General features: G+C 40.6%; 1 protein-coding gene across 2 annotated transcripts in view; it reads right to left on the bottom strand.

Moving 5' to 3' along the window:
- The window catches only part of PTPN4 (protein tyrosine phosphatase non-receptor type 4), a 120913-nt gene extending 104949 nt beyond the window's left edge, over positions 1–15964 (bottom strand). For both annotated transcript variants that reach the window (XR_012629507.1, XM_074873559.1), the window contains exon 1: positions 15137–15964. The gene's annotated coding sequence lies outside the window, so the exon portion shown is untranslated. The remainder of the gene's footprint in view (positions 1–15136) is intronic.
- Between the last annotated feature and the right edge of the window lie 956 nt (positions 15965–16920).

The following is a 16920-nucleotide window of genomic DNA, read 5'->3' as shown; positions in this document are numbered from 1 at the left end:
AAAACACATATGATCAGCTCACCTTGGCACATTGTTGGCGCTGAAAAAAGCATTTAAGACAGCCAGACCTATCCACAGAGTAGATGTATTAAAGCCTTTAAAGGACTATGTACTCACAATTATTAAAATTACATCAATTGCTCAGGAACAAATAAAGTTTTTTTTCCCCCTTCCTATTTTTTTTCCAAACATTAAAAAAAAGTATAACAGACTGATAGCCTTATTGCAAATGCTGTAAATCTGAAATAGGACACAAATGTTAAGAGCAAGCTGCAATTAGTAGTATTGCCACACTAGGCCATTTTGACAGTCAGATCCAGATGTTCCTGCTGATCAGCCTTTTGTCTGTTCTAATAGGGCACTGAGTAGCAGCATTCTTTTTCAGAGAAATGGGGACAGAACCAGAATTTCTTTTATGACCTCATCTGGTTTCAGCACAAATCTCCTGAAGTAAGAGGCCATTATTTCAGTTTGTTGCCATAAGCTCCGTAAATCAAGATATCTACCTATAATATAGATTACAGTTAAAACTAAGTTTCTAATATTTATATTAAAATTATAAATGTCTTATGAATTGGGATCCAATTTATGTAATTCCTTTTAAAAACTAAGACAATTTCAAAATTCTCAAAGAACACTGTTTCCAGGTGTATTCTTATACAAAAACATAAAGAAAGTCTAGAAAACAATTGCACAAGAGAAACTGTCTAAACTTTTAAAAGATTCATATATTTCTTAGAAAATAATTTTCTAAATACATTTTAAAAAACACACTCTGTGTTTTAGAGACAGTAATGAATTTGACCCTACTTTACCTTGGAAAGTTTACAAAAAAAACATGTAAAAATTCTGCACTGAAATTTTTTCTCCAACATATTTGCAGTCACCCCTAGTTGGTGCTGTGGGTGAAATGTAAGACATGCTATCCCCAATTCTCTTCTGTTATCCAAGCCTGCAATAAAAATCATTAGCCTATGCAGACCAGGTGCAGAAACTATTAAGTACATTATGCTCTGACAGGGAACCACTGATAACTGCTCAGTGGGTTAGCCTTGCTCGTGCTTCATATGGGATCTGTTACTTACATTACTATCAGCATTCCCAAATTCCTCTCCTACTCACCACTTCATGATTTCTAAAACCTAAGAAATGTTCTTATGCCTTAAATACTTGATTTTGTATTATTAAATTGTATCAATTTTTTTAGTACTCGATTCTATGAATAGTTTATCTTATTTTCCTTACAGGATAATCCAGTCCTCTGAAATACTAAAAAATTTTCTTAACACTGTGTTATCTACAGCTTTTAATAAGAAGAGACATAATTCCTGCACCAAGGTTACTAATGAATGTAATGAGACAGGATTAATTTCAAGACTGATTTTTGAAGAGCATGACTAATAATCTCTCTCCATTCTGTTAGTTGCTCTTTACAGTTTAGCTGTTTGCAATCTTCTCTTTGGTCAGCTTCTGATCCAATTTATGCTTTCTCTACTAATCCCAGCAGTTTTCACAACCCCTCATGGACACTGTATCCAGTCATTTACTGAAACTGGGATAAGATCTACTTCATTCCCAGTAACACACGTGTAAATTTAGGGGAAAAAAAAAAACCCATACCATTCTTAAAGTGTCATTACTGTTTTCAGAACATAAGAACAACATTTATTCTTAAAAATTTAGTTAGAAAACAATCTTCTTTTACAAGCTTCAACAATTTCTGTACTCTTATCAAGCAGGCATAATCCACTGCAAAAACACACATATTGCATACAAAGCCGTTATACACCAATTCTGCAGAAGAGGATCTTAGAAGGTAAGTGGGAAGGAAAAAGAATATTTTTAGTAGGTCATAAGATACAAACACAAACCAACTATGTCATGCTGTTGTAGAGAGGGAATTCCTCATATGAGGATGCTTAGTCAGGCGCACAGCCCACGGGACAGATGAAGGTCCTCTCTCATGCTGCTCAGTATTGCAAAAGCTCAATTGGATTCATTTTTAAGCTTCAAAAAAACAAAACCCAAAGATCAATTAAGAACAGGCAAGAGACTGTTCCAGTACCAAGCAGTACCAAAATGAAAAACCTGAAAGAGCACAGTAATGAGAAAACAGAAAGAATTCAAACTGCCTCACCTGAGGTTGCAAAAACTGTACGTATTATAGTTTCCAAACACTTGGAAACACAATTTTTTCTCCATATATAGCTGATGGAATGTTTACTAAGAAGCTTAAAATGTATCACCAATTAGATATTAGATTTACTTTTTTTAAAATGATACGGAGGAGAACAACTCTCACAGACACACTGCCCAGGCAGGAGAAGAAAGCACTTCTGGAAAAGGAATGATGAGTACAAAATACAGTAAAAAAAGTGGTCAGGGAAGAATTTCGTCCAACTTCAGGACTATATTTTTGTCCCTGAGGTAAATTTCTAACCACCTGTTCTGCAAATGGGGTATAAGGAACCTCAACCAGTTTGAAACAATGTTAAATGAAAGGGATTACATGATAGGGTGGAGCTACAATACAGTGTACTGTATCAAGTAATAGTCTTTGTTGCTCCAGACCAATAACATATTTTAATACCTCCACGCTTCAGGTTTTCCAGCACCTACTTGCAAGAGCTGGGAAGACTGTTTCTTTCCCAGTCTTCCCCATCTCTCTTATCTGTTTCTTTTAATCTTCTGTTTCTCTTTCCTGCATTCGAAACAAATTACAGATGTTTTTCTCCTTTCCATACATTTGGGATTGACTAGATAAGAGCAGCAGTGCAAGAGGGGATGTATAATACCAACAATGGTTTAAAGAAAAACATGAGGTGTCTGGTTTGTCTTGCTTACTGTCATAAACTGGGTTTCATAAAGAAACAAAAGACCCACAAACCTAAAATACAGAGAAATGCTTGCTCTCAGACAAATCTAAAAAGCCTATTTTGCCCCTTAACAGAACCTAACAAAGCTTCCCTAACAAAACCATCATTTTTAGGTGCCCATTATTATTTCTTCCAGTCCAGTTTATATACCAGTTAAATACCAAGCACCTACAGAACAGAGGAAGGGCCAGAGCGTGTTTCAGGAAGAAAACCATGTTTAATAAACTTCAGACATTAGGCTTACAAATTGTGCTAGCAACGTTCCATTATCTTGTTTCTGTAAATGCTGAACAGCCAGGAAAATTAAAAGAAGCTTCATGTTGCGGTGACAAAAGTAAGATAGGTTTTGGTGTACCTATCAGTCAGTTCAAATGCAGACATTAGCATACTAACTTCGTGGATGCTTGAATGACATAAGTGTCAAGATGAAAGCAGCTGACTCAAATGCAATCTGAATCAGACAGAAGTGGTAAAAGGAAATGAGGAAGAACTTTGAGGAACCAACTGAAGGTCTGACTTCACTTCCTTTATCTTTTTTTTTTTTTTAAGATAACACCACGACAGCATTCAAATCCTAACTGCATATAATTCCAAGTGACAACAACATTAAACACTAACAGAACTGTGGTTATGACACTGCTGTGTTACTAGTCTTGCTCCTCACCATGCTCTACCTTGCCTCTCTTCCCCTTCATCACCATTAAAACCTTTCTCAAGGTGCACTGTAAGTTTCACCTGTGTAGACTTTCCACTCCAAAGTTAGGAGAGGGAAAGTCTAGAGACAGGCCATGCTTCCCCACCTCTCCACCTATCTGAAATGCTTCTCAAGTGCCAAAACATGCATCCAGCACCAGCACCTGCTCATGCAACAAGGCCGTTGAGAATGGGACTGCTAGTCTGCATCTCAAGGTAACTGGAGAGGTGGGTGGCAAGTCTCAGCACCAGTTGGTTCACAAGATGAAATTCCCCAAAGCAGTTCCTAATATCACCTCATCCTCTTCATGCAGAACCAGACTGGCTGGTGAGCAGGAATTAGGAGACTGGGAAGCTGGGAGAAGGCTATTGCCATCTAAAAGTCCCTGCTAGTAACTTGACTTTGTTTTTCAAACTATCAGCAACAGTGAAAACCAAAACATTAATGCAGAAAAATCCACTAATTTACGAGTACCCTCTTGATAACCAGAACAAAACTCCGTTTCCTTCTGGATGTGCTTTCCACCCAAGGTGATAACACTGTACATTACCGAATGGAAACTGCATCCAAGAGCTGCCCAAAAGCCACAGCATTCAAGAGGTCCATCTACAAGGCAGTAAGCACTACTGAACACAGACTGCTGTATGTCATGTCGCATCATCTTTAGTCTGTTTCAAATGAAAAGCAGCATCAATTTTCTAAAGCTTCTAGTGTGCTCAACTAACCTTTGAGACCATCTCACTTCCTATAACCCACCCAAAAACTTCAGGATCGAAAGGACTGTTACAGCTGACATGGCCTGAGATGTAATGCAAATACTAAAGGTGGAAGTACCAAGACAACTCTCTGGTATCGCAGGTTGGTTACTTCTGTGGTCGTTATACACAGGAAATGGAGCATTTCAGAGGAGAGGATATGCTTTACATTGTATAAGTTCAACAGACAAAAATTAACTAACTCCATTCTTTTAAAATTTCTTTTATATTTTTATTACAATACAGTAATAGGAGACTATGCTTAACATTCGTTTGACCTTTGAGGAGAAATCCACCAGTGAATATTTCACTGACAATCTTTGCACAGAGCTGAACATGCAAATTAACATGAATAGAGCTTCACAGAAAAGATAAAAATTACACTGTTTTGGAACGTCAAATGTAAATACATCATTTTCAAATGAAACTGTCAAACATCTTGTTGTGGTGGTAAAAACCAAATCACTATGCAAAATGATAATACAAGAAAAGTCAATTGTATGTTTCTAATAATAAATGCTCTTGTGGCTTTTGAAGTCACAAAAAACTCTTGGCTGAATTGAAGCATTGATTTCTGTAGTTATTTATGTGCAGTTCCTATTAGAATTCTATTGAATTCCTTGAATGGTGAATGGAAGTGCTTTTGAAAACACACACAAAAACTGTTAAACAAGGGACAAAATAAATGGAAAGCATAGCATTGCCAAAAAAAGTTTCAAAAAGTCAACAGAACATTTCAACAATTTTTTGAAGTGCAAGCATGTACAACACGGTTTGGCAGAAATGATTAAGTCTAATACAAAAACATTATACAAAATACATCTTCCTATCACTCCTGAAGAGGAAGCACAAACACTGATATTTGCTTCTCAAATATTGTTTCAAAAGATCTTGGGATACTCTTCAAATACGTTCGAACAGTAAGACATAGATTTATTATTACAGAATTTTAAAATGTTATCACGCCATTCTTTTGTCCACTATACACCAATATGAAGATACTTTATTTAGCATGTGTACAATATATGTTAATTATATTATGGACACTAAACAGATACACTCCTGAAAAGCTAATTCCCTACTGATTTTAGGCCACATTAGTTAATAATAATTATTAGGAATACATATATTATAGAACATTCTCTGCAAGTGCTGAAAGTGCATTGAAGGCTTGAGATCTGGGTCCCTAACGCCCTTGTTCATACACATTCATTCATATTTATGCCGTTCTTAATACATTTAAGCATTTAAAGCATTTGCAAGGCAACTGGATATCCCACCAACACTGAGGATGAGTCTGTTATGGGACAAGGAATCCTACCACAACTTCAGAAATGTTAGGCCTTCAAAGCACAATTTGTTTTCTATTAATTGTACATAAAGTGGGCTTCAAGCCCATTTCCATATTTTGGAAGCTATAACAAAAATAACACTAATTTATTTTAGTAATAATTAGTCAACAGTCTTTTTTTAATTTTTACTTAGACACAGAGAATTATTATAAATGCAATAAATGCCCACTAGTAAAGGCATCTCTTCCTCTTTAGAGTTTTGCTTTAAAGTCTGACAATGGATTATGTTTTAATGTTAAATGTTATGAAAATAAGGATATTTATACATTGCCAAAAGAAAAAGTTTCACTGTGGCTTTTTCTGAGTACTAATTACAGTCATTAAAGTCTGGAAAACAGATTTTTAGAATGTGGCTTTCTGTTTACAGCAGAAAAATAACAGCATAATAAGTTTACCTTCAGAACTTCTGTATCAGCCTATCTTTATTTTCACTGAAGACCACACCTGTTTTCTCATAAACTTAGAGTGGAAAGTAATGAACACTTCTGGAAAAAAAATCTTTTCATAAAGCACTCTTCTCTTTAACAACTTAAGTAGTCAGTAACTTATTTTGAAGCAACTTGAAATTATAATAACAACACTACTTGGTACTTATAAAGATTCATTTTATCTATTTTTCCCATTTACTTGTAGCACAGTAATTCTGCTGAACTATGGCAACTACTTCAATTTTGAGGAATCCAGTGCCAATTTGCAGTTACACATTTTTCTCCCTAACATGATGACGTGATTTGCTATCACACACTGCCCTCAGACGAGGGATGGATCTCTGGTGATATAACACATCCAGCTTATTGTACACAACTGCCAGAGCACACACAATTGTCACGGCACACCAGGTGCAGCTGAATGCAAAATACATTCAGAATGAATATGAAAAACTTAACTGGAGAATGCATTTTGCAGATATCAGAGTAACTACGATACTTTCCCAGAACAGTTAGAATTAATCTGTTGGTCTGGAAGATACAGGAAAAAAATTACTGCAGAGGTGGATTGAAAAATGGTTACATCAGTGTAACTTAGAAATAGAAACCAGAGACTTGAAAAGTTAGCTTTATGGGCAACGTAAATTCTATTTGAAGGTGGCTAAATGTTAGATGAAGTTTTAGATGTTAATCAGGTTTCCCTTTCAAGGTACTCTCTCACGTACATTTCATTAGTATAATTTCTACAAAGCACTTTTATTTCTGTTTTCTCAGGACTGTGTATGCGTTTGCCAAAGAAATTATTATCTATATCACCCTTATTCAGAGAGGGATGCTTTTTATGAAAATCCTTCTGCAGAAAGCATCTAGCATTAATGAGCTAACACATACAGCTTTCCTGTAAAAGGAGGGAGAACATAAGTAACGGGCAGGGGGGGGCAGCACCAGGATCATAAAAAGGAGGCAATGCCTCTGCTGGTAACTACAACTGAGTGTTTTAATTGCTTACTTCAGTTTTATTAAATAGCTTACAGCTATCTAGAGAATTTCTAATCTTTCATTTAATTAATCTCAAGAATGAAGTTCTCCTGTAGGAATTTCCTCTTAGAGGACTTCTTGTCAGATGTTAATTTTCAGCCTATTTTCTAGTCTTCTACAGAGGAATTCTGTTCCAAGTAACTGTATATATCCTTAGTGGTTACTCATGCCTCCTTTTCTTACTGTGTCTCTCTCAGCCTTTAAAGTGGCATCTTTTTGAAAGCAAAGATATTTTAATTAATATATTACATCTATTATTCAGTTCAATAAAAATTACTTAACTATTGCAAAAGTTGAAAATAATCCAGTTTCTGCAAACACAGGGACTGAGAAAAGTCAAAAACAAGCTTCACAAAAAGAACCCAGAAAGTATCCACTGCATCTCCCCCTCCCCAGACACACTCACACCAAATCACTGCCCCCAGCAGATCTAAAATCTGTAGAACAAAGGACTCAAATCTATACTAGGAACTAAGGGAACAGACAGTGTCACCAATGCCTTAAACCTCCAAAGTAATAGTAAATCTATTAAGGGAAAATGTCAAAAAACTTGTAAGCAGATCACACCACCCAGGAAAGCAGAGCAAAAAGTAGTAAGTTTTCCCAACAAATATCTCCAAAATGAAATTAGTTCCTTAGTCACAAATGTGAATACCTGAAAGTTTAAAAAGTTCAAGCCACTTCCAAACTGAGTGGTTTATGAATTTATCTTATATGGTATATTGTAATATATAGTAAAATCAAAATATAAGCAAAATATTCATTAATGAAGGGTTAAAAATGTAAAAAATTCTTACCACCATTAAAGTTCTATTGTTCTTTCCCTAGTTGCACATATAGTGAACTTGCGAAGAGATGCCAGAAGCATGACCAGAAGCAACTGTATTAGCCCTATAATGAAACATCTAAATCAGTAGTCTAATTCAAGCTCACAGAAAACAAGTGAGCTAAAAAATATTCAAATAATTTGGAGGTATGACCCCATAATATAACTGAATTATGTATTTGTTCCATTGTAATGCCACTTCTGTATGTCAGGTTCCCCCTCCTGTGGTTGTATGTACCAGCTATTTCAGCAGAAGCGTCCCATGAGGTCATGAGATTTGCTGATATCAAGCAAAAAAAACATATTGACCTTTCCTTTTGAATTATGTTTTCCAAAATCTTATATGTTCTGTAATCACTGCAGGGCAGTTGTCCTTTTTTTCTTTCTCCTCTTCTCCATCCAGACTTAGACAAAGGTGATACATCCCCTTCAGTTCTAGAAGCAGACACATTTTACTCTTTCAAACCCCTTTTTCACAGATGTTACATCCAGCAAGTCCTTTCAAACATTAAAGAGACCAGCTCCATGGAAAGCAGGTGCATTCAGATGAGCTAACAGGATGCAGTATCTTCTTACAGAGTCAATACACAAGCTTAAAACATAGTAAGTGGGAAATTACTTGCAGATTAGGATTCCCAAGACTCACCCATAGCATCATCTGCACTCAAGTACTAAAAACAGACTGTGGCATCAATTGTAAAAGCAGCCTGCCTCCCAAAAAAAGCCAAGAACCTCTTCCAAGGAAACTCTTAATAGCAGCTCACAGTTTGGAGGTTACAGGCCACATGGATTTAAAACTCAAATGTCAAGTTCTATAAAATTAAGTCAAACTAACTGATACATGTCCCTTCTCCTGAAGTGTATCTATTCTAGATAGGGGCACTATATAAACTTACTAAAACACTTTAAGAACAGTACTGAGGGTATGTGCAATTTAGAGACATGATACATAGCTGCCATATGCAATGCATATACAGAAAAAACAATTTACAATGTAGCACATCACTGGTCATCAGCACTGGTCATCTTTAACCCTATTTACACATCAAAAGGCCAAAATATGTCTCACTACCTTTTCAGATGACAGTAAAAGGTTGTTGCAAGTATCAAGACAGACAAATGCAAAGTGACATATGTTAATTTTAACTCTCTCGAAAGCCAATTTTTCATGGAAAGACTGCAGGGGTTTTTTCCCCAAAACATTTCTGAATTCACTGACAAGGTTAGTGGAAAAAAACCCAAACCCACAGTTTTACTATGTGACTTTCCTCCTAAATTATTTTGGGGGTTTGGTTTTGTTTTTTGTTTTTGTTTTGTTTTTTTTTTTAAGAAAAGGCATTGAATCATATTTGTAAGATCTGGGAAGCATCTTTTTCTGTGCAGAGAGAAATACATCCCATTTTGAACTTTTTTTTTTGTTCAAATCAGTTATGATAAGAGCTTTAAGTTACAATTAACATATTTTTCAACTTACAACTATTTGACATAGCTTAGGAAAAATATAAGGCAAGGCATCATCAGTAAATTATCTGTTCATCCATACAAAGCTGTGCTAACCTGGGAGTTCAGAGAGCATTAAGAGCAATAACTGTTCTTCCACTGACTGGTATATTTCTATGTGTTCTTATTGAAAAGGCATTCATTTCTCTACCTAAAAGACAGAGGAATTAACAACATTTCTGTTTCTACTCAAGGCTGAAGTAGCTATGAAGTTAGTTCAGCATTGCATCCCTATTGGCACAGACAAGAGGGAACACAAGTTTCTGGTATATCACACTTGAATCTCTTCTTTTAAAAACACAGCTTTTCAGTGTATCAAATCCACTTGCTTGACTCTTTTGCAAATACCACCTTCCACTGTGAAAACACAGGAATCTTGCTTGTTAGCCTTCTTCCAAGACAAAGTATGTTAGCACATCTCTCTGAGACAAAGGAGCCACAGCAGGCTCTTATCTTACCGCTGCTGCTTTGGTTTACATGGAGAGCTATCTGCTGCAGATACAGTTTCAATTTCTGGTTTTACACCTGACTGATGCCATTAAAAAAAAAAAAAAAACAACAACACACAACAAAAAAAGACCCCACCAAACCCAAACAAAAACCAACACCAAAGAGAAAAAATGGTAAGATTTATCTAAGAACAATTTTCTCACCTGAGAAAACATTTTTTATGTAACTTTCATTTCACTCAATAGAGACTTCGTTTCAGTGCAGTACTGATATAATTTGTTTCTCATTTCTGTCTATTGCAACAGACACAGAACGTTGTTTGGGGGGTTGGTTTTTTTTTGTAGGGCAGAGAGGTGTTGGTATACAAATGCAATAAACTGACCAAAGGACTGGGGAAAAGCTAAAGTACACTCAATTGTCTTAAAAGTTAATATCCTTTTAGAGACAAAATAAGTGAGAATCATTTATTTAACCCAAACACAGTTAACAGCATTTATATTGTTACTCCTAATAAACACCAAAAAAGAGCTTGTATTTATTTTTTAAATTAGTTTATTAAAACTATCAAACAAAATAGCAAAATTACACACAACTAAGGCCTCCAGACTGAAATATCAACCCCCCAAAAAAACATCAGTTAGAACAAGGTTTTCAGCATTTAATACCAGATATTTAGCGATTTTTAATTTAAAGTATAAATCCCAGGTTGATAAGAGAACTGAATACATCATCCTTCAATCTAATCTACACCATTCTAATTAAAAAAAAAATCCAAGCATGAAAATGTTAATCTCTAGCAGCACTACATTTGATTTTCCATTGAAGATGTGGGCTTTTGGTCATGCAGAATAATTCAGTCATTATTCTCTCAGCTAGCTACCCTGCAGAAGATAAGGAATGGCCAGAAAGGCAATGTAAGAACACACATGCCATAGAAGTGGATTATCAATTTTTTCATCTTAAGAGTTTTCAGGCCATCTGTAAGACTTAAGTGGCAACTGCACTTCATTTCCCAATCAGTGAAAATATTTCCCAGAGCATTCTTCATTACAGATCATAAGTACTCATAATTAAAAGACTGTTTATTTTTAAATGGATATTAGCCATTTCCCCCTTCCTCATGTAACTGTAAAGATGGCAGTATCTCATAAACCACGCCAATGGAACTGCATTTATCGTCCAACAGTCACCTTATAACTTGTCCAAGAAGTAATTGCAGTGTGAGGCAGAGAAGTGTGCCAAGAGAAGTCTAATTGCATCACCCTACCAAGTCTCTTTTGAAGGTGTGTAAGCTGAGAAAGGAGAAGCTGGTTCAATTCTCACATTTCAAACAAAAAATTATCTAGTTATGCTCATCTGATCTACCCAAGTTACTATGTGACTATCAGATGTAATATTCTGTAGCACGTACTGGGACGCTGTGTGTACATACATTAGTATGCTGTAACACAGATCATCATAAAAAGACCACATTCTTGTAATCTACATCTGGACATCTAATTCTGGTATGTCGACATGTCAGTAAAACTTCTGTGAATACATTAACTGCTGGAAACTTGATGTGATTTATTTTGTAAATGACAAATAGTAATAGTTTTCTAGTAGTTCTGAAATTCTCCAAAATAAGAATAGAGAATTTGAATATATACCTGCATATATGTAATTTTATGACATATCAGAGAAAACATCGAGAAAATTGCAAAATTTTAGAGATTAAAGGCTTTCAAAAGCCTACATAGAACTATTTTTGTGCTAATTCAGTGGATTACAAGTCCTCAGGAAAAACAGCCTCTGTTCCCAAACAAGCATATATGAACAGCTGGCCCAGACAGCAGAGACCTGCTGTTGTATTACCAGGCCACTGTTCAGCTCTTTTGGTTTTGTCTCCTGCTCAGGCCATTCTCCCCTCCCCCTTTTTCTTCCACCTTCACAGTTCCTTCTTTCCACTACAAACAATCCCATGTTATATGCACACACAAACCATTTTTACAGTTGTTTAGGCTGGAGCACAATAAAACCCATAAGAATTTTGTCTAGCCATTTTATGAAAAGTGACAGCACCAGAGTGAAAGTGTGGCATTTAAAAAAAAAAAAAAAAGCACAGCCAACCATCTGCTGAAAGATTCTCTTGTTTGACCATTTTTATAATTGGTGAGAATGGAAGCAAGGTGACACAAAAACAGGGTGTGAAGACATGGGATACACGTGATCTTGTACCAAATTTAAACCCAAAGCGGGGGGTGAGGGTGGGGGGATGACAAGGAAGAATCATGATGTATCAGAGGATCTAACTAATGGTGGTATGAAGACCTAAGAAGACAGACCACAGAAACATGTTATTTATCAATTTAAGAAAAATAATCTAACCTTGACTTCAACAGCAAAAAAAGCATGCACAGGCCTAGTATTTGTTTTAAGTTTTAATCAGCTGAAAAGTTAGAACAGAATTTTTAATCCACCACAATTTTCAGAAGACACTTATCCCAACGCATTTACCTCATCCAAAGGTCTAAACTGCCACCAGCACGCCATTCTTTGTTTCCCATGTACAGGTTAGCTTACAGGACTAAGTGAACCATCCTGAGTATCTTCCCCTCAAGTATATTCAAGCTTGTAACTTCCACTCAGTTGTCCAGAACATGCTTGTGGAGTACACATTCCACTTTTTATATGTGAGCATAAATCAATGCACAAAACTTCCATGTACGTTCAATAAAACGTTCATAAGATAACCCAGCAAGGATTACAAGACCCTAGTGAGACAGAACCCCCAAATGCTTATCAGGACCTTTCAGCAGCGCTAAGTTACAATATGAAAGCAATTTTAAAAACCCCCTCTTCTTCAGAAAATAATCATGTCACACACTATTGTATTAGGCTGTTACCCTGGGCACCAACCCTGCAGCTCTTTGCACACACAGAAGCCTATATGAGAAGCCACACAAAGACAAAGGTTAACAACAAAACATACAAAACATTCACACACAGCAAATGCTCATTATAAACATCGGCCTAGTGTCTACAGAATGAATGTTTGAGCTCCAGTCCCTGCAGCAAGTTTTGTGTAGGTGGATCCCTCTGCCCAAACAGGGGTCACTGCAGGATCAGAGCCAAAATGATGTACCCTGGGTATTAACTTACCATATATTCCAAATATGCTAATGGCAATGACATGTAAATAGTACTATGTGAACTCTATTCATTAATAGAGAGCTCATCCACTCCATGGAGCAATTAGCGTTACTTATAAGATTACAGGATTTTGCTTTTATTCATGTTTTACAAATGTAGCTGTAAATAATAAATTAATTATAGTCACAGAAAAACAGTATAGGCTTAACTTTCCTGCTGCTACAGTGTAAGTATACCCAACCCTTAAAGTATTTTTAGCAAGGGTGTTCAATCAATACTGCTATGTACAACCTAAATTAAGACATTAGCAGGACAACAGAATTGTAAAGCATGGCAACAAACAATATATTTCATGGGAAATTTTACTGAACAAGAAATAAACATCAATCTAAACCCTAAGTAGGTTAACCTGAATCCAAACTTCACTGCAAACATAAGGAAAATGTACCAAAAAGTAAAATACTTCCGCTTTTGAGAAAAATGCATTTGTATTTCAATGTTCAATCTAACTTAAAAAAAACAACCCTACAAATAAAAACATAATCTAAAAATACTCAAACTGTAATGACAACAAAATTATCTCAAAAAATTAGGCCAACAGTTACATTTCTGAGTTTGTAAAGCATAAACGTGCCTGGGAAACATACAGACACACCTGTATGTATCTGTAAGCTTATCACCCAGAATCATATTTTATCAACATGGTGCAAGCCAGAGCCATGCCAATATGTAAGAACAACTTTTTAGGTCGGTGAAGCAAGAAATCCATCGTCAAGAAAATGGCATCCATAACATTACAATACTGAATATTTTATGTTTAGGCAATGAACTGGAAAACTTTCCTACAATATACATATCTAATAAGACAATGTTTTTACCAATTCCAATCTAACTCGTTCTTGTATTCCTGCAACGCACATTTACGATGTGATGAGCTCATAAATGTCTGCATGTGTGTGAACACACCAGTGGCTCCCAACATTACAGGGCAGTTATTTGCCAATAACAGGCAGGCAAACATGCGCTCACAAAACCCCCTTAACCGTTCAACATAGAGTTTAGCTCAGAGCAAGAGAAATGCCCTGTGGGTGAGGCAATGTATGTGCATACTGTAGTCTAACAATTATTCTTTAGCTGAGATCCATTAGCACTTCTGTAATACACAAATCACATAAATATTTTCTATTTCACTGTTAAAAAAATTCTAACAGCTCGGCCACACTGAAGTCCTGGAAGGGCGTAAGTAGCAGCACAAAGTTCATTCACGTATATTTTACATCTTAACGACATATATTCTTTGAATAGGCAAGTGGTGGGAACATTTCACCTACGCTGGCAGCTACCTAGTTTTAGCAACTAGCTCTTGGAGATTTTTGAAAGGAAAAAGACGATATTCCTCTTCCAGCTGGTGCTGCAACAGTATACACTAGTTAACCCATCACCAGGTACATCGAAAGCCTCTGTCGCATATAGACACACGCGATTATACAAGCCTCCTGCTTGAGGGAGATACTAAAAATGTACCAGAGGAATGCAACGACAGCACTCAAACCCATTTTCCCTGCCCATAACCAGGGCAACGTGCACATGTGCCTAGAAAGCACAGGAACGCAAACTTTCATATAAACCAAAAAAAAACCCGTTTGAGGCGTTTCGCTGAGTTTACCACATTTTACAGACCCCCACCGCCCCCGACCTGCCCCCGCTGCTCGTTCCCCCGAAGGCTGTTTACGAGCCCCCTCAGCGGGCCGGCGATCGGTTTCACACTACCCCCCCCCCAACCCCCTTCGCCAGCGCGGAGCTGGATCGCCTTTCTTTTCGGAGGGGGAGAACCGAAGGGGCACACCACCCCCCTCCACTAAAAGGGCTCTCGGCAGAGCCGCTCTCCGCCAGCTGCGACCTGTGCGCGAAGTTGCGGGGAGGGGGAGCGGAGCTGAGGGGGAGCGGGGCTGAGGGGGAGCGGGGCTGAGGGGGAGCGGGGGCGCCTCGGCCCTCACAGCCCGGGGGGGGGTCACAGCACAGGAATGCGGCGCGCAGCCCCCCCCCCCCGGCACGGAGACCCGAGCCCCCCGGCGGCCGCCTTACCTTCATAAAACAGCCACGTCCTTCCAGATGGAGCGGGGAGCGCGGAGGGAAGAGGCGCGGGGGCTGCGCTCGCCGCTGCCGCCCCGCGACCCCCCGCGCGCGCACGGGCACGCGCCGCAGACGCTCGGGCACGCGGTGGGGGGCACACGCGCGCGCAGCAGCAGCCCCGCGCCCGCGCAGCGCCGCACCGCACCCCCGCGCGCGGCAGCGGGCGCGCCGCTCGCTGCCTTCAGTTCCCCCGCAGGGACCGCCCGAGCCGCAGCCTCGAGAGCAGCGACAGCAGCCGCAGCAGCCGCCCCGCGCCCAGCCGCAGCGGCGAGGACCACATCGTACTGCGGCGGCTGGGCCGAGGAACCGGGGCGGGGAGAGCTGGGGGAAGGAAGGGACGGGGAAGCCCGAGGGGGAAGGCGGCGGACCCCCCCCCTCCGGCCTCTCCTTCCCCTCCTCTCCTCACAGCGACCGGCCGGAGGGGGCGGCGAGGCGGGAGCCGGGGCGCAGGCAGGCAGGCAGGGCAGCACCGAGCAGCGCGGCGGCGGGCGGGGGCCGGGGCTCCCCCTCACGGGGCACGGCGCCGCCTCACACACACCGGCAGTCGCCCTGCGCGCAGCCCCGGCCGCGGGGCAGAGGGGACCGGGGAGGGAAGAGGCGGCGGGGCGCTGCAGAGGCGCCCTCCCTGCCGGCGAGCGAGCGAGTGAGCGAGCGTCTGCGGGGGAGGAGGGGGGAGGAACTGCAGCCTCCTCCCCTCATAGCCGCCCTCCCGCCTCACACGGGCAGCACTGGCAGCATAGCAACCAACATGGCGGCTACGCAGTCACCCGGCGGCGGGCGGGCTGGGGGGGGGAACGGGAGCCAGACCCGGAAAACTCGCGAGAGGCGAAAGGGAAGTGGGCGGTGTGATTGTCTTTTGATTGGCCCATCTGCTTGTCCGTAAAACAGGGGAGGCCGGACTGAGCGTACATTCTGTGGTCTGATTGGGTTGGTCTACCATCAGTTAGGGGGGTGGTGCTCCATGTCCGTCCGTGGGCGTGGATTGGTCACTTCAGCTGTCAGTCATAGTTACGGTGCCGCTGCGTGTGCTCCGGTGTGCGAGGCCGCTGGGCCGTGAGTAGCGGCCGCTGCCTCCCGCCGCAGCTTCCCGCCGCTCTGCCCCCGAGCGAGGGGGGAGGTCGTTCCTGCGGGAGGCTGTGACTGCTGAGCCACGGGCTCCCGCCGCGGGACGTTAACCCGAAGCACCGCCGTCAGCACAAGCAGCCCCTCGGGCCTCCGGCCTGCCTGCAGACAGCGCGGCCCGGAGAGAGCGGGGATCGCCTCTCCAGAAGCGGGGCCGTGGAAAGGCGGGGTGTAACAGCAGCCTTCCCGATAATCTGTGCCAGTGCCCCTGACGTGGGCGGGGTGGGAGAGGTGAAGCCTCCCCGCACCCTCAGGTGCAGCCTGGGGACCCTCCAGGTCAGGGTGTGCAGGGTCGGAGTGTAGGCCCAGGGACGGAGCAGGGCGGCAGTCCGGGCCCGGAGGGCTGTCAGGGACACGGAGTGTAATGAGGAAGCAGAGCTGAGAGAACCATTTAACAAGGGTGGTGAGCTATTGCTCACCTGAACAGTAGCAGTAATGTGCTTCAGTGACACACAGCTAACTGCTGCCTCTGGATTTCATGAAGCTTGCAAGTAGTTTGAGTGCAACTGCCAGGCCAGGGCAACGTCACTTAAATGGCAGCAAGTCTGCACTGATGTCAGGGCTGCCGGGTAGTCAGAATCCCTACAGTGGGGGAAACAAGCCAGAGAGGGGGA

This window comes from Strix uralensis, chromosome 6 (genome assembly GCF_047716275.1).
Source record: "Strix uralensis isolate ZFMK-TIS-50842 chromosome 6, bStrUra1, whole genome shotgun sequence".
Lineage (NCBI taxonomy): Eukaryota > Metazoa > Chordata > Aves > Strigiformes > Strigidae > Strix > Strix uralensis.
Note: the sequence above shows the minus strand (reverse complement) of the source record. Positions and strands in the feature narration are given on the sequence as shown.